The 27,781-nt window shown below is 40.3% G+C and overlaps 1 protein-coding gene and 1 long non-coding RNA gene across 6 annotated transcripts in view; one reads left to right on the top strand and one right to left on the bottom strand.

Annotated features, from left to right (window-relative positions):
- LOC121073117 lies at positions 1–23,602 on the bottom strand. 4 transcript variants are annotated; one of them, XR_005821509.1, is made up of 5 exons: positions 23,416–23,602; positions 20,819–20,929; positions 16,312–16,466; positions 2,446–2,502; positions 1–190 (listed from the first exon to the last, which is right to left on the bottom strand). It is a non-coding gene; the product is annotated as an uncharacterized LOC121073117 (long non-coding RNA). The 4 variants fall into 4 exon arrangements; XR_005821510.1 differs by lacking the exons at positions 1–190; positions 2,446–2,502 and adding exons at positions 10,473–10,784; positions 12,248–12,360; XR_005821511.1 differs by lacking the exon at positions 16,312–16,466 and having other exon boundaries at positions 14–190.
- RHOBTB1 (Rho related BTB domain containing 1) overlaps positions 23,601–27,781 on the top strand; it is a 52,715-nt gene continuing 48,534 nt past the window's right edge. For both annotated transcript variants that reach the window (XM_040563768.1, XM_040563760.1), the window contains exon 1: positions 23,601–23,845. The gene's annotated coding sequence lies outside the window, so the exon portion shown is untranslated. The remainder of the gene's footprint in view (positions 23,846–27,781) is intronic.

Here is a 27,781-nt window from a genome sequence, read left to right as displayed (position 1 = left end):
TGGCTCACTCTCACTTTTAAAGTTTGTTTCCAGCTTACCAAGTCATTGATTCTTCCATCTTTCCTCATCAGACTTGGACGAAGATGGTGGATAACAACAGCTACAGTGTCACCATTATCTTCTACTGTCAGCAGATCAGAGAATATATATATATATTTATCTTCCAGGAGTAGGGTCTTGCTGAAGACTTCTATATTTTAATGGAAATATTTGTTACCAAAAAAATTGCAGTAAGAGTTAAAGATCTTATTTTTGCCAACAGATATTTATGACATAAAAAGTATTAGTGGCCACTGTATTCATATAAGCTGTCATGTTTCACAAATTCTAAAGTGTAAAATAACTAATAAGTATGTGTGTGTATACGAATGTAAATATATACTTATATTTCATCCATATATATGAATGTAAATATATGAAAAAATGTATTAGTTGCATGATAAAGGCCTGATTCTGCAGACACTTAAACTTTCTGCTCAACTTTACCCTTTTTAAACAGGACCCTGGATTAGAAGAAAAGTGCATTAGATCAAGTACCCGTGTAGCTCTTTGGGGGCTATGAGCAGATTAGGATCTTTTGGCCACTGGTCTAATTTATTAAATCCTCCCAAACACAGCAAACATTACTTAAACAATACACAACCCAAGTTGATATTTCTGCAGATTTCACTGTCTTGTCTGACTGAGGTCACCGGGTAAGCATTAAAAATGAAAACCTGACAAAGGTTTATGTATATACAACGAAAATCTGCTTATTCCAGTAGTTCTTATCTTGTTTGAATTGCTGCTTTAACACATTCAGATACAAGTAGCAGATTTTCCAGAGTTATGCTATATATATATGCATGTATATAAAGCCATATAATGCAACTAGTCATACCACCCATGTGTCAAAACTTAATGACGTTTTTAAGATAAACCATATGAGTGCAGTCACTACTCAGTGAGGAAACCTCTTGCTGCTATAGCAAGTCTGCACTATACTTGTTCTCTATGTATACTATGTGGAGGTTTTTCTGAAGTGACCTATTGGAGTGGCTGTGTATAAATTCTAATGCCCTGATCTAGTGTTTCCTGATGTCTTGAAGTACTCCAGCTACACGCTCGAGGAGAGACTTCACTAGCAATTCTTTGAAAATTCAATGAGATCAGACGTACTGGCCTCAGGAAGCAAGGAAGTAATAACAAGACCAGAAAACATGCATCGTGATTTTATTTTTCAAAATATTATGTATTACTCCACCTAAAACATTTTCATATATTACTGTTTTTAATGGATTTGTAATGCTTTTCAGATGTAGAGCACTGATCTCACCTGAAAGGTTACATGTTATAGATATATTAGTTTTCTTAAAATTTTTCCACAGTGGAGATTATTCTCTAAGGGTTGTATTTTAGATATGGTGACAAGCTCTCTTCTATAGATACAGCAATATATACATAAATAGAAACAAGCACGTACATAGCCAAATAAAAAAAAATAACAAAAATGTTTTATTTTAGGACAAATTTTAGTGAAGTAATATTTTCCTTACCATGTTATGTATTGTCCTCTCAATTGCATATTTCTGTTGTCCTCAAAGACAAAGTGCTTAAGGCAATCTCAGACGTTCCATTTATTATTTAAAATTGAAGTCATTACAGCTTTTAATACATTTAAAAGCAATCTCTGAATTTCTTTTTCACAGAACTAAACCAATGTTATATTCGATCTGTTTTCTGAACAATAGTGAAGCTTCTAACATATACAAATGTTAATCTGAACCCTGGCCTTAACGGAATCAATCTATCAGGCTTCTGCAACCCCTCCAATTTGCTTTTATGTGCAAAACAGCTGCAGCATTTGAATGTGGGAATTGACAGAAGTTCTTCAAATGATAATAAACTGAAAGAACTAGGATATGAAGATGGAGCATGAGACATGAAACATTTGGTCATGCTCTAATCCAAGATTTCTAAAGTGTGGGAATATGTTTTACTGAATCCCTCTGGACGCAATATTCCTCAGATAATCCATATACACTTTTTTCTAAAGTCACAATTTCCTAAAACATCAACTTTCCTTTAAGAGACTAGCTGAATAAGGCAAAGGTAATTATATTCACTGAAATTAAAAACAAAAGTCAGGTATTTGAGAGCTCTGAATGAAATCCCTTTCAATTTTTTAACATTTCTTTCAAAGAATGTTGAATGTCAGAAATCTCAGCACATGCAGTATCCAATTATTCTGATTTTATGATCACCATAAAAAAATTTAGCATGTTGTGAAACAGAATCTATGCAATTCATACCTAATGTACAAAACTGCTTTGTGAGAACGTCTCAACATTTCTCTGTATTCAGAGCTGCCAAAACAAACATCTTTACTATTGAAACACTTTGATAAATAATGAAAAATGATTGAAAAATTTTATCAAGACGGCATCAGTAATGCTGATAAGTTACCTTATCAGTAACATATATTGCTGGAGCATGCATTATAGAAGTCCTTCAGGTTGAGATCTACAATGGAAATAAACATTAATCAAGCTATTTTACTTACCGTGGCTAGGAACATTATGTTGACTTGATGATTAATTAATTCAATATTCCTAAGGGAACCTTTAAAATAAGGGACTATGTTTAACCTTCTCTCTACTACAGTCAGTTAAGTACACAGAGTCCTAGGATGGCAAACAGTCTATTGAATGAGTGATTCTGTAGTCATCAATGTCTCTCACACAGTTGCTGCCATGGTCCAGAAGTGAGTTCCAGGGGTTTCTACAGATCCTTCATTCCTATTTCTGTAGGCTCTATAGTCTTTACAATAGGTGATTTTTTTACCTAGCCTCACCACTAGTACCCCAACAGAAGAATATGGCAAAAAATCCTCACAGTCCTCAGACAAGACATTTCCAGTGGACTGTATCTTATATCATCTGGTAACTACTTTGCACACTTTGACACTTTATTAATAAACCCTAATATTAGTTGCCTATGATTTTCAACAGCAAACAATGTCTTAAGTTCATTTTAACAAAACAAATTCTTTTTTCCAGCCTTTCCAGAGCATATAGGTAACTTCATTGCTTACAATATTTTTCACCCTGTGGGACAGAGATCACTAGCAGACCAAAACCCAACATAAAGTAGTCTGTGAAAAGAATATAAAAGCAATCCAACAAAGAAACTATGCATGCATATTCCCACACATGCAAGGAAGCAAGCAAAGAAATGCAGGGAAGAAACAAATATAATATTCAGAGTTCAGCAGGGAGCGGTCAGTCTACACAAGATTTTCCAGTACCAAGGGAATAACATGATAGTTGCATATATTTAAAATAACAGTGTGAAAAACAAACAGGAAGGAAAACCCTTTAGAGCCCAAGTCCAAGAGACAGTTAGTAGGCCACTTATACACTGATCAAACCTCATTTTAAGAACTAAAATTCTGCAGATAGCTTTGCATAGACCTTTTTCACTGTTTTAGAATCAGTGTCACCAGGTAATGCCTTCAGTCTTTTCATAGGCAAAGTCCTTATTGGCAGATCTAACCCAAAAAAGCTGGAAAGCTGGTCACTTATCTCCTATAAAACTGAAAATAAATAAATAAGCCCTAAGCTTTTAAATTCAAAGTTGAAAAATTTATTTGCTCCCACTCTCATTTTGTTTTAAAATGACTGAATCCTCTAAAACTACTGTGAGGGATTCTTAATTCTTATCAGTAAGGATGCCTAAATATTTAAAAGAGCAAACAGGTGACATAAAATTAGACAAGGAGTTATATCTGTGTAAATGGAGAAGTTCCAATTTTGGACTGTATTATATCTTGCATTCCATCAGCCTCCACTTGCACCATACGGCAGTGTAGGGACTGTTCTCTGGTTTGGGATGTGTGTGTTCATCCCACAGCCTGTGTGCATCTGTTGGGATACACGACAGGGACATATATAGTCCTCTCCTCCCTCTTGGAGCTTTGTGCTGAATAGCATGGCCAAACCTAGAATCATCCTGTTGGTGTTCAAATGGCACTGGAAAATATCACACTAAACTTCACTGCCACATTTCCCATGCTGGTTTAGAATATCAAAGGAATCCTTTCATCATTTTGAGTCTAATTGAAGTGAGACAGGGACAACTCTAAAGGTTATACTCTGTGTTCTGTTCATGGTCCTGACCTCCTTACCTCATTTCCACTATTAATAGATATGCATTCCTTACACAATAAATGAGGCTAGTCTTGTAAGGGGAGTAGTATCTTTTAATAGCTGCACTGAAATAGTTGGAAGAAAACAGAAGCTTGTAGAACCTAAAGGACTGGGTTGTGTAATGAATACTCTTCTGTTTTCTCCTGATAGAATAGCAGGTCTAATAAAAGATAATATACGTTGTCTCTCATAAATCATGCTTCATTTGTATCCTCAGTCCATCACATCTGCAACAAACCTACTTTAGGCAGGTGACAGTTAACAAGCCAGTTTAAAACTGAGAGGAATGGCCTAGTATTAAAAGATATACACACATCTTTCTTGAACATAACCACATAAAAGCTTCTTCTGTATTTCCTTAAATACCAATTAATTCAAATTTCCAGTTGCACCTTTAATTCACAAGTTTCAGCCAGTTTCATCCTCAGGATTTCCTACAATGCATCTGTAAGTGATAAATTTCAGCAATACTATTAAATCAAACTCATTATATTAAAAGCCCATAATTTCTGGTTTTTGTTTTGTTTTGTTTTGTTTACAAAGGACAAGATTTATCATGGCTAACTCATGCCATCCACAAGTTAGGGTCCTAAACTTGAAAACACTCACCTGGATTCTCTGGTGGAGCAAGAGACAAATATTTTGAGGGGATGAATGATTTGTCTAGGTGTCTAAGGTAGGTATGAACAACCATCATCTGAAAGTCAGCCTCCCTGTTCTCTGACTACACAAGGAGCCAAGATAACTTGTTCAGTCTATGGCCTAAATGGAAGGGTCTAGTTCTGTGTGAGATGCCCTATCATAACCATTGCTGCTCCAGAAGAGCAAAGATTTCCCTTATGTCATTTGTCATACCTGCCAGCCCTATGTCAAAATCTTACAAAATGTAGGGCATCTGAAATGACACTGTTAGGGCATCTGGAATGGCACTACATGTCTTTGTTTAAGGGAACTGATTCCTACTGTAGGTGTCTAACTAGGAGAAAGTAAAATTAAATGAGATAAATTTTAGCCACGGGAAAAATAGCAAAGTTTGTACAGTTAAAAGACGTTCAGGATAACAGTATAAAGATGAGAGAGAGAAAAGGACAGAAAGCAAATAAGGTAACGCAGCTCCTTCTTTCCTGCTAAGGCAAAGAGAGATCTCTTCACCTGACCAGTTCTGTGCTCAATGCTACCCTTCTCCCCAGAGTTCCCTACTTTGGATGCTAAACAAAAAAGCTTGCCTTGTTTCAATCTACTTTAACCAGTGTCAAAACAAACTTACCTTAAGGCTGAAGAATGTGTTTGTTTTCACAGGGTTAGAAAATACTTTGTGTTTGTATCCTGCAGCACTCTTGCTGTTGCTAAAGGCAGTGTTAAGCACTTTTCTATTTGCAAATTCACAAAGCCATGCATGCCTTCATGAGGCCTGTGTCTCCATCACAATCAAAACCACGTTTATAGTTACACATAATCTGTTGACTTGATGTGAATGGATAGCACATGAGAAGTCACGTTTGCTTTTGCATTTGCAATTGCTTTCAGTGCTCACTTTCAAAGCAGGATTTTGCAAAACCACAGCATTTGCCTATTTTTAAAATCTTAATATCTCACCTTTCCTCTGCTCACTAAGAAAAAGAAACCTAGATTCTGCATTGTTTTATTTGAGAACTTCATGGATGTGCAGTTTCTGGATGCAGAAAGTTGGGTTCTGAATTCATTTCATTTCATTCTTTGGATATACATCTTGATTAGATTATTCTGCATCTAACTCATTTTAGAAAGAGGTGTTAAAAACCACTATCAGATTTCCAAATCTAGTTCACACCCTTTGGCATGCTAAGAATTTTAATATATCTCATACTCCACACTTTATTGTAATAGTTATGAATTCTGCATTTACCATCTATGCTCGTTACTAAGTATGTGATTTAATAGTCAGAGAACTGCTCTATATCACTTCATATAGTATGAGCCATGTGACAACCATTTCTGTCCTGCAAAATGAATCAGAAATGTCTGCTTTTATTCATTCCAACATGAGTGTTTGAAGGCCCTGGAATTATAATACCATTTTATAACCACGTTTGTGTAAAGATATTTGTTTCTTTTTCTAGTATTTGATAAGAATGCAGTAAATCTAACAGACAGTACATAAAACAGATGTGAACTATGAACACTTGCTTAGAAAATGTGGGATGACATAGGAAAAGATAACACCATCTTCCAGGCTTCATGATACTTGCCCCAGTTCAAGAACAGATGTTTTAAAATGAAAGTATTTATTCTAAATTAGCTGGGCCTCCCTGACCCTCTGAGACATTCAACTTCAGTGTAAGTCTTTTATATGCCTCAATATGCTCATTTCAAGTCAGCTTTGCATCTGATGGTACAAAACTCTTCCATTTGTGTAGCTGAAACTCCTTTTAGGTGAAGATCCACATTCAAAAGTGACAGCAAATGCAAGCTACCTGGGCTTTTTGGATGAATGTGCCTGTCCTTTTTGCCAAGAACAAGGGGAGTCTTATTTGCAATAATGCATGTAACAAGAGCGTCACGGGAAGGCACGCCACACCAGTTTAGCCAGGGCACATATTCTTTCCAAAATAACATCTGCCAAGGTAAAATCAGAGCAGACTGGACAAGACCACAAATGTGCTCTAGAAGTTACAAGAAGTACAGACCAAATTGACACTGGCAATACACATATGGGTTGTCATCTTGTTAGTGAATATATTCAAAGCTAGCTCCAATTCATCGAATACCTTCAGGCTCCATTGCCCTTTCCTTTCACCCAGCTGCTGTTTACAGAGAAAAGGAATCCATTCGGTTTTGCTGAGCAGATCAAAGTGTAGCAGGCTATATATGGCCTGCAGTGGAGGAAAACAGAGTGGCATGCCATACTGCTACACTGACGTAATTACAGGCATCAACAGTAACACATTGACTTTTGCACCTACTGCAGTATTTTAAGCCTGTTTCCAGCATGCTATCAAGTCCAGAGTTCAGCAACCAGCAGCCCCAGTCAAAATATGCATATGTCAGCCACAGGGGGCTGGGACACAAAGAACAACCCCAGACATGGACTTAGCAGCTCACCTCTGACTCAGCACTATCTAAGCCACCTGGGCAAATGACAAGACAGGTAAGGGTGTGCTAGCAAAGAAGACTCCGTACCCAGCAAAGGAGACAGAAAGGAGAAGTAGCAAGCTTCAACCACAGCTGTTTATAGAAAAAAAGGAAAGGAAGGTGCTACCCTTATTAACAGATTCTTAGAGTATATTTATTGCACAAATGTTTCTATTAATTATAAAAGCCTTCATTTCTGAATTTAGCTAGTCTGGGTACTGCCAGCACAGAAAGAGAACTGTGCTCAACTCTGCCAGGCTCTGTGACCGCAGATGAGGAGGGGGTAGCATATCCCAATCCCCACACCTTCATTTAAAAGCAAAGACAACAATTCCAAGCTCTCTTAAAGGCTTTGCAAAGCACTGGAGGACACATGTCATTCTTCAAGAAAAATCTACTGCTCAGTCAACAATTGCCAGTCTTCTTTAGAGAAATACAGTAGGACAGATTTTGTCCATGGACTACTCTGAACTAATTCTTGCAGTCCTTGTAGGGATAGAAAGCACAGCATAGGAAGACCTTCTGTAAAAAGTGAAGAGACATTTTTGAAAATTCACAGTAGCAAGACATTTTAACCTGTAAGCTTTCTGCCATCAAAGCATCATGAAGCATCTGGACTGGAGAACCTGGCCCCTGCACAGAATAAACTCCACAGGGATGGGTGCACATTTTTGCTGATTTTGTGACTCAAAGCCTACACAGTAGGTACAAATAAAGAATCATTATGTTACAAAGTCCACCTCTCCTCTTCCTTTCTTAAAGTATTATGCCGATCACTGAGACATATGTTTCACTTAATCCAGTATAACCCAGTATAATTCAGTATGTGAATTATGGAAACAGTTTTATCATAGTCATCAGTATCACAAAAAAGCACAACTGTTTTGCAATGCATTTCATTTTCACTGACAACTCCCAATTCATGGGGTCTGTAGACTTAGCAAAATGTTATTTTGTTAATCCAGTCCTTTTTTTCTTCTTCTTTTTTATTTCTTCCCCACATCCAGTATGTCTTCATGCCTTATGAGGCTGTAACAGAATGTTTTAATGAGGCATTAACAGTCTGCTGTATTGGTCCTCCACCCAGCCTACTGTACAGGCTTGGCACGGTGCAATAGACAGACCTTGCTCCTCATCTGACAATGGCAGAAAGCATGCAGAAAGCATGCACAGCCACTGTGCAGCGTGGGTATTACACCATATCACCCTTCTGCAATTACACCTGGTCCCTTCCTGGCCAGCCTAAGAAAAAGCACTAATGGCTTTGATGAAGCCCAAATACATAAACTTCACATTGGCACATACAGATCACTCAAATGCATTTCTCACAACTCCCTATAGAAAAAAAAAAAAAAAAAAAAAAAGAGCCTTGTTTATTTGCCTCCTACAAACATTGTGTAACAGTTATCTACCATAGGACAAGAATGTCAAATGAGCAGAAGAAAGATGTAATAAAGCAAACGATGTGCTTGGAATACACATCTCTTGGAATGAAATAGGCTTTACTTGAAGATTTATATCACTGCAGAATCTAAGCCAGGCTAAAAAAACAATGTAATTGCAAGCTACTTACCATACCCCATGCAGAGAAACCTAGTATTGTTTTATAGACTGGCTTATGGTTAATAACTATGGGAAAGGGTACTATGGTAATGGCATGTTCCAGCTGACATGCACAACTTCAGCTTAAAAGATTATTTTTATTTTTTTTCAGTCATCTGTACAAGAAAACTTCATGAAAAGTCAGGCTAACAAAAAGGAAGGAGGATTTGTTTTAAGGGAAAAAAACATCGCTTGCAATGAATGTTTAAGAACCTTCTAGCTCCTCTGGTTTTGATCAACATGAATCGTTTATGAACTGCTCTTAAAACTGACATAGCAAACAAATCTCATCAGAGAATAATACAACACACCACTGAGCTGTAGCAAATGATTTCCCTTAGGGTTAGGCTTTGTCATGTGTCCAGAAAAGACCAAATAAAAACATGTCTTTGCTAAAATAAACTACTTTTTCAAAATTCAGCATCCTTCCCATTCACCAAGCTTTTATTTTTGAAGCAAGATTTTGCTTTCTTTTTGGTTTACATGCTGATTACAGCTTTCAACAAATGCCAGTAAGAACTGAGCAACTTCACCAGACTCCTCAGATGATGTTTCATCTGGCTGTATAACAGCTGTACATGCTATTTGAAGCTCAGAAGCCCCAGGTTTATGATTAACAATTGAATGCAAGTTACGTCACGGGAGAGGCACCTTGTGCAATCTTCTTACATAATTTACTGTACACAGTATTCATTCCAATGTGAGTTGTAAGTCATCCATGAGTAAGTCCTGAAGAATTAGAGGAAGCTGTAAGCAATATACGTGCCAGCCTGATGACAATTGGCATTTGTGATTTGTGAATAACTTGGTATTAATCTTTAAGTTTGGGGTTTCCAACTGTTAGGTGTAATCATCAGAAGCCTTCAGACTTCTGACATAATCTTTTACATTCCTAAGATGCACAATGGGCCTTTTGGCCAAATTTCTTCCAAATTGCTGTCTTCGTTAGTGCTTGCTGCAGAAATTTATTATGAACACGTTCATAGCTTGTGATGGCAGAATGATGAACTTCCGTCAAAGCCAGGGTTTAACATGATCATGCCCAGATTAAACAATAAGTAACTTCATATGTATGTATGACCTCACCAGATTCTTATCTTTTATGACTTCTCCTTTTCCCTCACCTGGGACTGTTTTTATCTTATATACATAAGGTTGCTCATGCATTTGAATGAATGAGGATTTCATTCAAATCAGTAGTTTGCAGCAACATTCATAATAAAAAAAATGCTAAATGCAGCAGCTGTAACAGAGGTTTTCAGGGTGTATTTTAAATGGAAGATTGTTGATGAACTGATAGAAAATGAACCATGCTTGTGGGACTACAATAAGAAGACACAAATATTTGCCATCAGAAACAAACCCAGTAAATATATTGTTCAGTAAATATGGGCATCACTAATACAAGTGTAAAGCGTTGTCATTCACCTCCTTTGAAAAATATGAAAGATTCTCAAACCTCTTCCATTGGAGAAAGCATTCCTACAGCTACCTTTCACTCACATGCCTGTAAATTTTTTTTGCTCTTAGTTTATGGACACTTTTTGAATTACAAACCTGATAGCAGTGGGAACTTCCTTTATTTCACGGTACACATAAAAAGTGAGTTACACATAACAATATGAGCAATGCATTGTATGCCTGGTATATTAAACATTATAATGTCTGGTGTATTAAACATTATACTACAGCAGAGAAATGAGATCTTTCCATTTAAAACCTGCAGGCAGACTCCAAATATTAACACAGTTTCTAAATGGAAGTAAGAATAGCCAAACTTGTTTTGTGACATCATGTCCTCTTCATCCATAAAGTGCTTAACTCAAACATCTCTTATCACACCAGACTTGTCAGACCTCCGGGATTCCCTTGGCATCAGGAATTCTGTCTCAATAAAGCAATCAAATGGATGGAAAACTAGGTCACTGATCAATTTTTTCTCCGGGATGCTCAAATTGTCCTTAAGTCTGCTGAATTTGACTTATGTGAGTGATCCCTGCTGTACTGAGGAAATTCTCAGAGGGCATCACAGAATCAGAATCACAGAATCCTAGAATCACTAGAATTCCTAGGTTGGAAGAGACCTCCAAGACCATCTAGTCCAATCTCTGACCTAACACTAACAAGTCCTCCACTAAACCATATCACTAAGCTCAACATCTAAACGTCTTTTAAAGACCTCCAGGGATGGTGACTCAACCACTTCCCTGAGCAGCCCATTCCAATGCCTAACAACCCTTTCGGTAAAGAAGTTTTTCCTAATATCCAGCCTAAACCTCCCCGGCGCAACTTTAGCCCATTCCCCCTCGTCCTGTCACCAGGCACGGGGGAGAATAGACCAATCCCCACCTCGCTACAGCCTCCTTTAATGTACCTATAGAGAGCAATAAGGTCGCCCCTGAGCATGGAGCTGCCAGAGTATCCTGCCAGGGCATGGATCTGCCAGAGTATCCTTTCACCATCTCCTCTAATGGCCCTCTTCTATTGCAAGTGGCACAGACAGAAGGCAGCATGAACTCTCTGCTGGTACAAATCCCAAGTGCACTGGTGACCAACCTGATATGGGATGGCCACAGGCCCACAGCCACAAAGTGAAGCTTTCTACTAGCCTCAGCCTGACTGTACACTTATCCTGCTGCAGCATTTGTGTAAGCTGCCAATGACCAGTTCTGCTTTATACTATACTCAGCTGATGTTAATCATAGTAGGTGAAATTGTCAGGAATGATATACGGCACACCTGCACAACTGGAGTAGTGATAGAAATCTGCACATGGAAAGTGTGCCATTGCTAGTGTTTTTTCCAGGAAGCAACTGAGTCTCAGTGTGAGGATCCAATTTTCCTTTACATAATTACTTTAAATGCAATGTTTTGGCAGAAGTTGCCAGCTGCAGCTACACACTGTATTTCACAAAACCCAAATTCTGATCTGATAATGTAGCTCAATTTTCCACTGCCTGCTCACTGACCTATGACTTTCCATATGGTTTCCCTTAAAGCCTTAATGTAGCTGTGATCTTCTGGTATGTCTATTTGTACATAACAGCGTATGCAGTTGAACCACAAATGAATACAGCAAGATATTCCAGACAGGCAGACATAGAACTGTGTTATTAAATACACACACGTATGTACATATACAAAGACTGACAGAGCCAGGCACGTAGCATAAAACCTAAGAATCAGAGTCAGAAGTTAATGGTTGGATCAGGATCAGGATTGCACTGCCAGGCATTATGGTGAAAGAAAATGGTATGACCACGTTCAGTGTTCTTTCAAATGGCCTGTTCATTAGGGCAGAGAGGGAAGACTGTCAACTTAAGTCCTAGAAGAATTAGATGTAATACCTGAATCTCAACAAATGTGTAAGCTACCTTCTTCTCAGTCTGATGGTCCTGTTCCCAATGGATTCTGAAGACAATAATTTCTCTCACTCTGCTCCTGGGCTCAAAGTAATTCCCTATTTCACACAGAAATGGCCTTCGTGAGTCTGACTGAAGAATTAATGATTTAGCATTAATAATTATGCAAGTGAGGGGCTAGGTGAGGCTACCAATGGTACAGGACATAAGTGTATCACTGTATAACTCCAGCATGTCTAAGATATTTACTTAGCTTTATCCAGATTAATAGCACTGAGGAAAAATAATGCTGATAAGAGATCTCCCCAGCCACAAGTTCTTTCTGACCTATTACTACAACAGTTCCTCTCCTTATTATTCTCATGTAGGTTCTTTCCAGGTAACATTATTTCTGCCCAGGATCACTAAGTACAAAACGTATAAGTAAAGAATAATCAAATTACATGCCTTTTTATAGAGTACCATTTAGGGAAAAAATTATTTGGAATGTAATTTAAAGCCTATGGAGTCAAACTTCCATGTTCGTTCCGGATTCATGAGCACTGTCTTAAGTTTGGCTAATGTGTTTGTGGTGTTTGTTGTTTTTTTTTTTTTTTTTTTTTTCACGAGGTAGAACAATAAAAACAGCTCTGCCAGAGAGAGATTTAAGACTTAACCAGAAATTCATGATAAAAAAATTCCCCGTGCTGCAATGAGGGGTCACCTGGGCTGAGTAAAGGCAATAGCCAGAATTCCAAAGGCTGGTTATCCACTTGGAGGACCTTAATTTTGGGATGCCAAATTTGAGACATCTCAAAAAGACTGGGTTTTAAAAGGACAGGTGTTCCACATTTTTCAGAAAGAAAGTTCCATGATGGTCACTAAAAGTAATGAGCCAGTAAATCTTGGAAAAAAGTGCTTTATTGCAAGAAGAAAGATTGTTTACATTAAGGGAAAATGTCCTTTTTCCATTTTGCATGTGGTATTTGAAAACCCTGCCAGCATCTGCAGAACATATGTGTTTTAATGACTGTACAGGAAAAGGCAGCTGTAAGGAAACTGATAGCTATGAAATTCTAAATTAAATTTTACATAAGATACCTTTATTAGTGGCTGGAAGCTTCTGTATTTAGAGGAAACACTCTGTCTCTCTGTGTCCAACTGAGCTGCCTTAGAATCATGATATAGCGATAACTATAGCAGATGTCACTAGATTTATACATAGATGGATTATGTTATTCCCCTAGTTTACAGCTGCTTTATGCTATGCTGCACCCAGTTATCGTGTGCAACTAAATAAAAAATGTCATCAAAGGCCTCCCTCTGTGATGACAAATGGTGCTAAAAAGGTGCGTGGTTTATTGGAGGGTGGGGAGGGGAGGGCAGGGCAGGCTGAGGGGTGCAAGCCACCTTTAGTGTCTTTCTAAGATAAATTGTGTTTACATTTCCGGCATCCAGCGTGCAATGACCTTGGAGCCCTACTATTCTCTCAGTGACTGTCTGTCAGTTGTGAAGCCAAAATACTCAGGTAGCTGTGCTCTGCTGCAGAAAGCCAGATAGCAAAGGACAGTGCCAGGCTATCCTTCACTTTTAAGAGGATAATGTACCAGATTATACATCCTTTTGTCTCTGTACCTTTCTTTTAGTACCTCTTACTCCTTGCACACAACTGCAGAACTGCTTAGGAATGCATTACCATCCACAGCTGCTTCACCACCTCTGTGTCCTACCACTCCTCAGATTCTACATCATTATTGGAATCCCTCCAACAGCCTACAGAGACATGAAGCTTCCTGTCCCATGCCCTTTCTATTAAATCTCTGCACTACATCTGCTCCCTCAGAAAGATTTTTTCTCCAGGAAGGTATACATTTTTAAACTGTTGTAACAAAACTACTCAATCTGCTCCTTTTTTTTGGCTTTTTTGTTTGTTTTTGTTTTTTTGTTTTGTTGTTGTTGTTTTTAATTTAACTGTGTCCAGCTGCACAAGCATCATATATCCCAGATGTCCAAAACAAACCGTTTATACCCAGCTACCTTCTAAATGATGACAAAACATGCAATTCCTGCCCCTTGATAACAGACATTCCTTTATCAGATGAAATAACCTAGACATTCAAGGCTTTGAATATCACTAACTCCAAGAGACCAGAGACTGGCACCAACCTACATATCTTAGCTGCACAAGACTGCAAAAGGGATATTACTTCCCAATTCTACATGAAGGGCAGCCAGAAAGAATACCAGTTGGTGAAGCCCACTCATTTCAAGTAAACTAATGTTCTAGCACCACAGGAAAATCTTGATAGACAGACAGTGACTTGTGGATGAGCTGATAATTTGGAAGTGCTCTTGACAGAGTACTTTTCAAGAACATCATGTACAAAATAAAAAAAAAAAAAGTTTTCCAATCATAATGGCAAGAGCATAAATGTTGTGTAAAGCATTCAGTGGCTACCAATATGCTGAGAGAACTTCACTGACTGAAACACGAACTGAAAAAAATGCAAAGAGCAGTGCAGACATCATTGTCAGAATTAGTCCATTAAGCCCTGAGCTCCATGTAGAAAAGAATCTTTCAATCACCCATTATCATCATCTTCGAACTATCAAAGCATTGACTATCTTGTTTATTTATGTACATCAAAATTCTGGACACATTTCAGCATCTTACTGCAGAGAAAAGACCTTTTCTTTCCTGTTAAGGTGTCTTGCTTTGTTATACAAGTACAGTACCCATAAAGCAAATATATCTGGCCCCTCCATGACCATGCAAAGAAACACACACTATTTTATAGGATACAGCCATGTTCCCAGCTCTCCCCATCTGCCTGCCACCTCAGGAGAAATGTGAACAGACAGGTCCTGGGTCTCAGCCCCTTTCCCTCGCCTTCCTGAACACTTCGGCAAACACTCAGCATGTCATCATATCTGCTCGGAACCCAGCTGCAGCCAACAATCAAAGCCCAAGTCCTTTTTTTCTAATGCAACATTGAAGACATACTCAAGAGCCTACCCTTCACCTTCCCCCTCCCTTTTCTTCTCCCCAAAACAGGAAACTCTTCTGACTGAATATGATATCACTGGGATTGATTGCACAAGATGCACCTGAACGCCAGTCAAAATGTTTAACCTTCCATTCACCCACACACTCTGAGACACATAATCTTCTTCAAACAGTCACCCTATGATTTGCAGGTAGGGAAAAAGCGAATGGTGAGGCAGCAATGTAAGTACTGGGCTTAAAATGAACTGAACTGGAACATTCTGTAAGCAGGTGTTGCTAAATAGCAAAGTCCTTGTTTGCAATACACGTTATTTTACCTTCAACCCACAGTGATTTTGTCACACCTCACTTGTAAATTCTGAGAATGAATTCTTACAAACCCAAGGCCTTCAGTTATTCACACCAGCAAAGCCATCGTTAGAGATGTTATCCTGCTGAATCTGTTAGGGCTGACACAATGCCTGTACTTGTGCATCAGCATAAATAAGGCACAAAGAATGGGCCAGCTATTCCCATAGAACATGGACAGGAGGTCTGCACCGCTCATACCCAGGAAGCCTACGCTGCCCTAGAACTGAAAGTGGTGGAACCACATCAGCCCAAGACAGCATTTGAGCTAATAAGCCCATGGCAATACTCTTACTGATACCTAAGCTATTTGGCAGGCTGCTGCTGCTGCATTGCACCAGGCAACAAAACAAATTGGGCTTTAGCTCAGAAGCCCCAATCCATTACACAGAGGAGATGAAAGACACAGCATATTTCATCGGAACCCAGGCTAGTGAGAAAAGAATCCCTTAAAAAGCAATTGTTCTTAGGGCATGACGCTTTCTTTATATTCACACACCCAGTTTCATCCTAACGTTTAGCCAATTTCAGACAACGAATATCCCAACTGTGGGGAAATTCTTGTCACAGTGCAGACACTACTAGATTCCTAGAACATGCAAATGTGAAACTGGATCTTCCTCAGTTCTCAGAGGAAGAATTCTCACACAGAATTCAATAGAGATGCATAAACCAGACAAGGTGCCCTGGCAGAGTCACAGAAATGCTCACTTACTTCCCTTCCTGGTAGCCTTCTAACTGCAAAAAATGACAGCTCTGTTCTCCAAGTGTGAAACAGCAACCACTGAAGACATCACGTTTCTCATCATTTCTCAGATTTCTACTGATTTGAGCCATGGGCCTTTTTGCTTTCTTTGCCTCTTTCTGCCACTAAAAAGTAGACATGAATCTACATTATCATCACTATAGAATTAGCAGTGCTGTTTGCTTCTTCATTCTCAGAAGGATCAATTATCAATAAATAATTAACAAGAGTGCTTGAAAGCTCAGAAATAGACCAAAAACTGAAATGTTTTCAGATGAATGCATGTGCTTTATCAATCAATTTTACCGTGGCCAATCACAAAATATTTCTTAACTCTCTTTCTAATGGCCCACATTATACCAAAATACAAATGCCCTTGCCAAATAATGCAGAATATCAACCATGTCACTATGTCACTAAGGCTTTTTTTTTTTTTTTTACTTCATGGACCAATTTCAGTCTAAAAAATAAACAAGTCATATAACTACCATAAAACAACTCCAAATTTTAAAAACAACAGGGCTTTTAACTATGGATTTCATCAAGTTTTTCACTGTATTTTCTGTTCTTAGGATATGTTACAATATGTAACAGGACAAGTGACATGATAGAACAGACGAGGGGCCAGATTGCCATGTTATCTTTCAATATAGAGCCAATATAGATTCAGGGATGGAAAGGAAGGAAACTTTCCATAGCTGGAAGTACTGATGCTGATTTCCTATCTTTGACTTGCTAGAGTAAGTTCTTGTAAATGATGTGCTCCCAGTAACGCAGTCTGTGACCTGCCGATCAAAAGAACAGTCTCAAAGACCCAGCTTACAGAAGTGTTCCTTCTGCACACTAGACAGGGAATGTGCATGTCAGTACACAGCTGCAAGCTGAAATCCCTTTCCACATTACAGAATCTTGATGCCCTGTAGGCTCTACTGTAGTACCATGGTTGCCAGGCCTTCATCCCTGAAGCCCAGAGTCTGACCATTTATCTGAAGATTCACAGCCTTTACCACCCTGGTGTCACATCTAAAAATTTTTATTAAGGAAACTGGGAATAACTGAGAGATGGCTTTGTGTGGTGCTGCAGCCCCTATACTCACAGCCCGAGGCAGAACGTCTTACTTTGACCTGAGGGTTGGTTTGGGGTTCTCCTTAAAACCAAACTTCTGTTGAAAAAAAAGTTATCTAAACAACCACATTTTATTTTAGCTGATAAATGTGAGAAAGAACAAAGAAGTGAAAATGGACAGAATAGACAGCATAAACAGTCAGAAGAATGAACAGCATGCATGTTTACAGTTAAATTTCCTTTTATGAACAGTAACCTATTATTGGGTCTGGAAAGGATGTTTACAGGAGGTTCAAAGACTTGACAATTACATGTAATTGCAATAACATATTGTACCATCTAGAGAGCTACAAAAAAAAATACCAGTGGTGCCTTTTCAGGCATATCTGTATCTATTTTTGTATGTATATCATACTCTGAGATAGCGGAAGGCACTGTTTTTCCTACAGTTATACAGACTGGTTTGTTCTGGCCAAAGTCCTTTGGAACTGTGAGAGGCATTTGTCAGGACAGGAACAAAATCATACTTTACGCCCTTAATTCTTTGTTGTAACTAGTGAACAGGATAAATGAGGGTGAGGGGAGCAAGCATGGTAATGGGAGCAAGCAAGCTCCAGTAATGTGCTCTAGAGTTGTTTTCCAGCAAGCAGTATTTGAACCGATATGCACAGTCACTACAAAAAAGATGCTTACGTGAGAGTGATGCTTAGGTGAGACTCCCACACATTGTATACACGAGGGGTTCAGTGGCAGGAGGTGATAGGGATTGGAGGCAGTGTGCTAATTCTCATCTCCCTCACTGGTCCCAGATCAGGAGCAAAGGCACATGAAACAATCTGAAATTTGTATCACACTAAAATTAGGAAGGGAGACAAAACTCTCTTTTTCTTGGGAACTGACTGCTCCCTGCAAGAATCTGCATCATCAAACAAGTACTTTGATTAAGCCCAGTGTATGTTTTCAGCTAACGAATATTTAATTCACAGTGGACCTACTCTCCATCAAGTTGCATCTGATCACTTATTCTTTGTGAAGCAGAATAAAACTGTGCTCTTCTGGTTTGGTCGCATTTCATACTCACTGCATGGTGAAAGGTTATGCTGAAAGGTTGCTGAGAACCAAGTCCAGAAGTCCAGGTGGTATTTCAGGCCTTGGCTTGTTATACTGAGGATTTGCTAGGAATGCAGCTACATTGGTGCAAATCCTCTGTATTGGCAGAGTAAAGGACTGCACACACTACACATTGTTGCAATCCACCTTGGATTCTAGCAGGGTTAAATTCTGCAACTCAGGCTAGACAGAGGAAGACTCTAGGGACACAATGCTTTTACTAAACATTGCAGGGACACACAGCCCCATGCAAATGGAGAGACTTAGTCCCTTCTCATTCCCCATAGTAAATCCATCCCTGAGCTCAGCAGTTCCAGTGTAGGAAATGGATGGTATAGGAATTTTTGATCAGTTCTTGCTCTGTCTCAGTTTCACATCTGAACTTGAGGCTGGATAAGCTTCAGACAATCTAACACTCTACATTACTTTATGATTCTTTTTGCCTCAATCAATTTGGTTTTATTACTAAGTAACATAAACATTCCTTGCTCAATTTTATGCTTTCCAGAAGACTAGCTAGGGGTGGCTGAACGTATTCACTGACTGTTTAATGAAACCATGGGAATTAACGAGGAAAAAGGTTTGTCTTCTCTATCCTCCTTACATAACATTATTGTTCTTTCCAGAGTTCTTCAGAGTGTATTCTTCATTTGGTTAGGTTTGTCCAAGCTGGTTATAAGCTTTTTTATTTAACAAGAAGGAGCTGTATGAAAACACCACTTTGAGTAATGTTAGATAAACATAAACTATCTGTCAAAGCAGAGCAAGTACAATTTTATTTGTAAGAACCACTAGACCTCAGGAATTCTGCTGTCATTTCAATCCTGCCCATTTCTGAGCCCTAAAGCAAAGAGAGATTCAAGTAGGGATGGATTCCCTCTGCTCTGTGCAAAGTAGACTTTGTGTATTATAGGTTTGGCATTTCTCCAGCCTAACTAGTATTTCTGCTTAGGCTAAAATATTTCACTGTTAAAACAACCAGCCAGTGAAATCCTTTCTCTCATGTAGTTTCCAAGCCAGCATCTTTACTCAGCCAAACCTCTTTCAGTCTTACGTAGAAGATTTCTCTAGTACACAATCACAAAGTGATTCAGAGCGATCATTGCTTCAGTGTTAGAATATTATGTTTATAACAGCCTATAAAGATGATGTAAACAGCAAAATGCTGTAGTATGCCTTCTGATGTCTCATTCAGCTGCTGGTCTGCTCACAACTCCCACTGAACTATGTATAGTGTTTTACGTGTAGGCTTGCCAAAACCTTGTAGGAAAGAACTAAAACCTCTCACTCCTCTGGAATGATTTGTTGTATTGCAGCTTAAAGACATCACAAGGCTTTCTAGGAAAGACTCTGAAAATCCTGAGTAGCTGAATCACTGTGATTTGGATGCCCCATGGGACATAAGGTCAGTGTGATCTTTGCCACACAAAGCTGTGGAGAACAGGAGTTCCACCTGCCCTACCACCAAATGCTGGGATGGGAATGTGAGCCAGAGCTGGACACAGCCTGCGGGAGGCTATGGGCAGTCAGAGAGCACTCAGCAATGGGACACCATTATCTGAAGCCTATTCTTGCCTGCTAAGGTAGTAAAGGGCTATAGTAACCACTGCCATAACCCCAAGAATACATTTGTGGCAATAGAGGGTAAAATATTAAAAGTATCTCAATGAATTGTAGCATGATGAGTCATTGGCTTTCAGACCTAACTGGAAAGGCCAGGGGCATCACTGCCCTGACATGCTCATTGTCACTTCCCATATATGACTGCCCTGGTCACCACTGCTCGGACTGCAGAACCGAGTAGATGAACCTTCCTATTCCACCACAGCACAAAGGCCTATGCTTTGTTCACTTTCAGCACGACATCATGCTTCCAGGCACTGTTTGAAAACAGGTGTTAGGACTTTCAGAAAGTTCACTCAGTCTAACTCCACCTTATGTGCTTAGTGGGTGCTGAAGAAGAGGACAAATGTATTAATTACCACAGATCAGATTTTATATCACTTTTCTACAGAACAAAAACCTCTCCCAAATCTATTATCTCCAGACATGAGTCATCGGGAGCTACTTTAGTCAGAATAACGTAACTGCAGTTCATGTATTACGGTGTAGCAACGAAAGGACTCTTAACCATAAATATTTTTGTCACCACGGTATCTGTGAATGGTGAGCAATGTAATCACAGTCTTGACATCATGACTGGTATCAGCCTGTCTTCTGACTGAGTTCAAGAGATACTGTCACAAAAATTACACAACTGTCAGCCAAGGATTATTCTTAACAGTGAATTTAATAACATACTTAGGCACCCATTCCTGGAAGCCTGGAACTTACACAGCTTCTGATCATCTAGTTCATGTCCACTTGGAAGGATAGTATCACATCCTCCATGTCTGCTCACAGCTTCAGGACCTGCAATTTTGCACAAAAAGAAGCTGCATTTAAAAGCATAAACGAATCTATCTACAAAAAACAGTAAGGATCATAAATCAAAATCGGTGAAAACAGAGTAAGTGTGCTGTAAAGATTTCCATAGTACTGTTTAACAGTAGGTTAAGGCTGAAACAGGACAATCATACTTTAGAAAACAGGTGAATTACTAAATGCTTGCTTTTTCTGAATTAAACGTGTAACCTTAGTATCCAAGGCACAATTTTAATGTAAAAAGATATCCTCTACCTGGTAACTACAGGGCAGTGAGGAAACAACTTGACAGTTTAAAAATTAAGTGCAACACCAGTTTCTGATAACTTACAAAACATATTTCACTAATTGACAGACAAAGATTCCACAGCTTCCTTCACATAATTTTTGTATCTCTGTGTTTGCTAGAAAAAAAAAAAATCTAGTAAACTGGCATCTTGATATCGTGGTATTAAAATACATTTAGCATTCTCTTGTAATAAATTAACAATTAGCCTGATATTTAAGGAAATATACCTTGGAAATGCATCAAATAGTATTACGCTCAATATCCACGAAAAGCTGGTGTGCCTAGAAAGACAATACCTATTACCATTTGCTTTATCATTATATCCTGGTACATCATGCAATCAGTGATTAAGAAATCATTGATTAATCTTATAGTGTAGTCTTTAAGTGTTTTTTATGACTACTCACATTATGCGGTTTCCTATTTCATCCCTATGATCCCAAGTCTTTTGCAAAGATGGAGAGCTCATGTACCAGTTGATGGACAGACCCAAACAGCCAGATTCTCTTTGTTGCTCTCTACAGGCTATTTACACTGGTTTTGAAGTACTTACCAAGCTACCTGGCCTAGCCGTATATTCCCATTAAGTCTTAAAGTGAATTGTCAGTCACAATTCCCAGGAAACCCTGCCTTTGCAGGCATGAGAAAGTAAGTGAATGGACTACCCTTGGCCTAACCGTTTTCTCCCAGTAGCACTGAGAAGCTTGCTTGTGCTGTACCCAGTCTGGGATTAAACATGGGAGTTCAATTTCCAGAACTGTCAGTCACGCACCTTTCACACACCTTAAATTCATTTTCAAGTGCTAAAAGAAATGCAAGAAATAGAAGCCAGGTATTCAGTGTTCACAAAAAGCAGCTGATTTAAAGCAATTTATATAACCTGTTGCATGGGTTGACTCTGATCTTACATGAGTTTACTTAGCAGAGCTAAAAATATTAGCCAATACAAGGTTTGAGGCCATCTTCTGAACAGACGCAAATGATAACCTTGTGAGCTCTGCTGTCTGCTCCAATTGCCTTGCAAATAATAGTGTTTCCAGCGTGAGTTACAGGAATTTAGACTGCTTGTACTCATTGAAATTGCACAACCATACACTTCTGCACTCACATGCTGTGGAAGCACTGTGGAAGCTTCCTTACTGTGTTTTTAAACACGGGTTACCAGAAGTCTGAATAAACTCTTCCCAAGCAAAATAATCCTTCCATTTCTATGGAATAAATGTGGCCCAACAATGTTTCTTTTCCCTTGATACCACACAACCAACAAAGGTAATTCGCTTTCAGAATTTATTCAAAATCTTAACATTTAGCGAAGTTGTTAGCAACTTTTCTTTTTGTTCCTTTAGCAAGGGGCTCACAGTAAGACCTGCAGTCCTGTGATTATCCTCCCATGTTGTTTTTTTTTTAAAGTTACAGCATAGGGTATGCTGGTGCTTGACAGTACTCCAAGGCAATGATGTATGTGCTGGAGGCAGACTAGCCAAGGCTGCATGGCGTTCCACACAGGGTAATCCACCCTGCTGCACCATACAGCATATCGATACAGCATGCATGACGCTGCTGATAGCAGGTAAGGCTGTTCAGGCCTTCATGACTACACAGCAAAGCACATGAAATATAAAGCATCAAAAACAGAAAGCAAATTCAATGAACTCCACTTTTGCTGTGGTTTATGCGGTTTGGGGCATAGACTTGTTAGTTCTAAACAGAAGCGTGGCTGACCTCTGCCACTGAAATGGGGGAGCATTTTGACAGCAAACCTTTAATGCCGCTAGTTTGTGTTGTCTTTAGACCCTGTATATTTTTTTTCTTCCCTCAGAAGATCCAAGCTGTCAGTAACCCTCAAGAACCAACATTAAATGTCCCTGCTGAGAGACATAAAGCACTAGCAAGCGCACCAAGCCTGAATCCCCCCCGAGTCCTCTGAACTCCCGCTGAACCCCCAGACAGAAAGATCCAGGGCTGACAATCAGGACACCAGGTAAGCAGAGATGGCTCCATTCCTACCAGAGTACTGGGCCATTCCCTGAGCTGTAACTAAGCCATACACTCCGCAACCCTCTGAGATACTGCACAAAGCTCGGCTATTCATGGTTTCCCTCAAGTGCTCTCTTTAAAGAGTGCTGTCAGTGTATTGTTGGTACAGAGGTCACACTCAGCGAGGACAAAGTGGCAAAACACTTACCGCTCCTCTTTAGCTAGGATTCAGCTTCAACATGAAAATGTGTGAGGAAACTGAGGTGAACACCCGCGTTTATTCAGCAGAGACAGAAACGTTCAACACAGACACACACACACACACCACGGGGGGATTCAGCCCCTCACGGGTCTCCTGCCCCTCGCAGTGCCCAGGATGGCGCGGGGAGCGGCGTTCCCTGAGGCAGGCAGCGAGGCGCGGCGGGGTCACGACGCCTCACCTGAGGCGAGGGGCGAGGCTGGAAGCGCCGTCGCGCGCCGCGCCCCAGCAACGGCCGCAACGGCCCCTAACGGCCCTAACGGCCCCGCGTGCTCGAGCGCGTTCACGTGACGGCGCTGCCCGCCCAGGGGCCGCTTGGCGGGGCCGGGCCGCTGAGGAGAAGGCGCTGGCGGCGGCGGCGACGGCGGCTGGCGCTGGGGTGAGAGGAGGCAGCGGGGCCCGGGGCAGGCGGGGAGGGAGGCGCCGCGGTGCGGAGCCGCTCGGCCTCCTGCCGAGCGCCGGGAGGGAGCCGGGGGAGGCCGGGGCGGCTGCGCTCCGCTCCGCTCCGTTCCGTTCCGTTCGGGCGGCTGAGGAGAGGAGCCCGGGGAGCGGGCACCTGCCCGGCCTCAGTCCCCGCCTGGCTGCGGCCGGGCTCAGGGCGCTGACGGCTCCTCCGGGTGCCGCTGCCGCGCTCTTCGATTCCTTTTAAAGTATTTTATTCATTTTGTTTATTTCTCCGGGTGAGCGCGGTGTAGGTACTGCGCTGGGACGTTGAACGGTACGTCTGGTATGACTTTGGTTTGTTCGTGAAGAGGGCTTCCTTACGATTTACCCTGTTTGCCCCCGTCGTTTTGAAAACTTGATGGGCTAAATTCTCTTCATGTTTCTCTTTATGGGTGTTAATCTGGCAGGTTCACCTTAAAAAATTAACTTCTTTTCTTGTGTAGATTCTCCAGGCAGTTTCTGAATGGACTTTGTTTGAAAAGGAATTTACTGAATTAACGTAGCATGCACAAAGATAACTTGAGTTGACGTACTAGCGGAGTAGCATCTATCGCATGAGCAGAAATGGAATGCTCCTGCGCCTGGGTTCCTTTTTAATCTTAAATTATTAATGGATCTCTGCATTACACAAATGAAATTAGCAGCGGGCACTGAGCACAAATGCATGTAGAGAACCAGATGTAAGAGGAGCTGGTTGTGCAGAAGGACGTGTCTCCAAAAAAGACCAGCAGGAGGATGAAGGCAGAGAACCCCTCCTGTTCCTGACAGTTGCTGGGGACCTCTGGGGGAGCAACGGTGGGCTCTGCCCTGCCCAGCTCTTTTGTAGCTCTCAGAAAAGAGGAATGAGAAAAGGGCAAAACTTTTCCAGAACTGGGGAGCATGGGACTTAACATATTGTTGAGCAGCGGTTTAACTGAGTCACTGTGAGTGCTCCTACTGTAGCATGTTAATGGCAATCATGGTACCCCATCTTCTTTTAGAACCTGATTGTCAAGTTGAATAAAAGTACGTACATGTGATCAGTTCCTTTCCTCTAGGTAATCAATACAGGAAAAGATTCCTTCATCTCCAAGGGAGACCTCAGGTAAAGACACATTTGTTGAAACTGACGTAGGAAAGGTGAAACGCTAACATTTACCAGGGTTCTGGACCATTAAAGGTTTGAAAATGTGTTTGGAGGAAACGTTGGCTTAGATATCAATGGGAAGTTAGATTTCTAGTGTCTGTTCAACCATGTAATGTACAGTAAGTGAGGTGTGTCATAGCAAAGATTGTAACAGTGAACTCACGTTCTGCACTTTGTTTTACGTGAACTTTTTTCAGTATTTAAAATTTTAAAGGGAAAAGGTTGAAGTGAGACTGTATTAAAGCAGGAAACATTTATAACCAGTTATTTTTCTTCTGCGTAATACACTGAAGCTTGGTGAAGAAATTTTGGACAGATATACTGAAAAACTGTGATGTTATAGAAACATGAAACAAATAGGTGAAGGTGACAGGCTGGTAGAAAGAAGCTGTTATGTAGTTTGAGAGGATAAAGTTCTGCAATATTGTTAGTTTGGTAATAATCTTTTCAAAAGTAAATAAAAATTGGGGGAGAGAAAAGATTGTATCACCATAGGCTACGAAATAACCCGAAGGTGAGGCTGGGGTGGGTTTGAGGAGAAAATTGTGCTGAATTTTCCTTGAGTTTTCTCTGGTGTCACTGCATTAGGGGATTGATTTGTCTGCAGCAGAAGAGGCTCCTAGGCAAGGTTGCCCATGACCATGTGCTGGTCCCGAGGCGCCATTCAGAGAGCCCGGTGTTCTGTGTGGTGTTGTCTGTGTTCCTCCTGGGCCTTCCTTGTGCTGCAGTCATGTCACCTGCCAGCCTCTTCAACAACCACCTGCTCCTCTGCTTCCCAACACTTAAAGAAAGTTCCCCACCTGGAGAACAGAAGTACATCCCTCACTGAATTACTCCTTGCTCCAGCTGGCTTTGGTTTCCCTCAATTTATGATGTCCTTACTGTGTGTCCTGCAGACAGCACCATAGTGGGCTCACAACACTGCGTTGTGTGAGCACTGGTTCAGGTGGCAGCCTGTTTCCTGCATGGGAGAGGGAAAGAGCTGTGCTGCCACAGCCAGAACTGTTGCTTTCTGCAGCTTCAGGCCAGGTCTTTTCAGCCAGGAGCCCCTTAAGACTCAAATAAGGAAGTTGCACGCATGGTTTACCTGCTCTCTTTCTGTGATGATGATATGTACTCAGAAGACCAGAAGATCTGCCCCTACTACCATGGTAGTGAAGATCTTCACTGAGTTAGAGTTGTAATTAGGAAGCACAGTGCTAATTAAGATTAGAACCTTTCTTTTTTTTATGGTCCCAACTACCTTTAAAACCAGTGAGTGGAAGTACGATTCAGGGGCAGGGGGACGGAAGACAGAATCTTTGTTATTTTAATTAAATGGAACTTTTAGGCTTATGCTTTAGTAATGATGAAAATCAGATTTAACTACATTTCTATCTGTTTATACGCTTTAAACAACTGGTCTGACCTTATAGCATAACAAAATAAAAAATCTCTCAGCAAGTGGGAGAGTCTCAATGAGGCCTTTAACAGGACAGCGATGTAAATAATTAATGATTTCTGAAAAAGAATTATGAATGAGCTGTGGAAGGGCTTTGCATGTCTGCTTAAAAGTGAGAAGAATCTTAATATATCTGTGGAGTCAGTGTCTGTAGATTTTAATGAGGGCAAAGCAGAGAAAAACTGGTTAGAAAGCATGAGATCTCAGTGAAATAAAAACACAAAGCTCTGAGTTTGTGATCAGATAAGTCAGATCCTTTTTTAAAAGGGATGTGCTGACAGAAGCTGCAGATAACTTTGAATCTGGCATCAGTACTGAGGAAATGAATGAACAGTTATGAATAGTACAATGTCACACAAATAGTTATTTAAGCAGTTGAGCATCCCATCCCGTGTGTGCTAATGCTGCTATTTCATTCATTACTTGGGATTTTGTTTCATTGTGGGATGAGGCTGTGGTTGCTAGGGTTGATAAAGGGAGCTACATGTGTAGGCTGTGCAGGCCTGTCCTAGTGAAAGCCAGGGTGAAGAGAGCAGACAACATGGTGAGAAGGTTCTTAACAGCCGTAGCTGCGTGCAGTAGCAGCTGAGGAAGACATATTCTTTGCAACTAAAATGCTTATGGCTAACTGGCAAAGATGCTGCTTCTAGGGCAGTAGAATTACTTCTGGAGGCTATAAGGATTGTGTCCCTGTCTCTCGTGCCAGTGGATTGCCTGTTCCACAAGGTGGAATCAGGTGTTACCTCATTTTCCTTTTACGCTCCCACTGTTGTCTTGTGCAGGGTATCTACAGAAGGCAGGAATTTCTGTGGGAAACTAACTTCAGTCCTAAATTGCACTCTGAAATCTTACTTAGGAGAGAGAGTCATGCCTAGAAAAGCTAAGCAGGCCACTAGTCTTTTCAGCTGAAGAATCTGCATTTTACTTCTGCTTTTCGAGCTAGTGTGAAGCCTTTGAAGCTACTTGGCTCTTTGAGCTTTGCTTTTAGGGAAGCATCAGGGGTGAAATCAATGTTGCACCCATGTTAGGTTCCTGGTAAAACCACAGCATTGCTTCTGGATGAGAACCATACCACAATAATGCAGACAACTACCAATCCCAGCATGACACTTCTATAATTAATTTCACCTGGGACTAAAGGTGGATGCAACACAGTAATCCCAACATCATCAGGCTGTTACTTCATATTTTAGACAGTCTTGTCACCCCCTTGAAGGTGGGCTAAAAAACCCTCCTCAGAGGCTGTTAGTTAACCTATGAAGAACTAGTTGACTGATACAGCAACGTTTGGTTCTCATGCATAG

The sequence above is a fragment of the Cygnus olor genome, chromosome 7 (genome assembly GCF_009769625.2).
Source record: "Cygnus olor isolate bCygOlo1 chromosome 7, bCygOlo1.pri.v2, whole genome shotgun sequence".
Classification (NCBI taxonomy): Eukaryota; Metazoa; Chordata; class Aves; order Anseriformes; family Anatidae; genus Cygnus; species Cygnus olor.
This window is presented reverse-complemented; position numbering and strand designations above follow the sequence as displayed.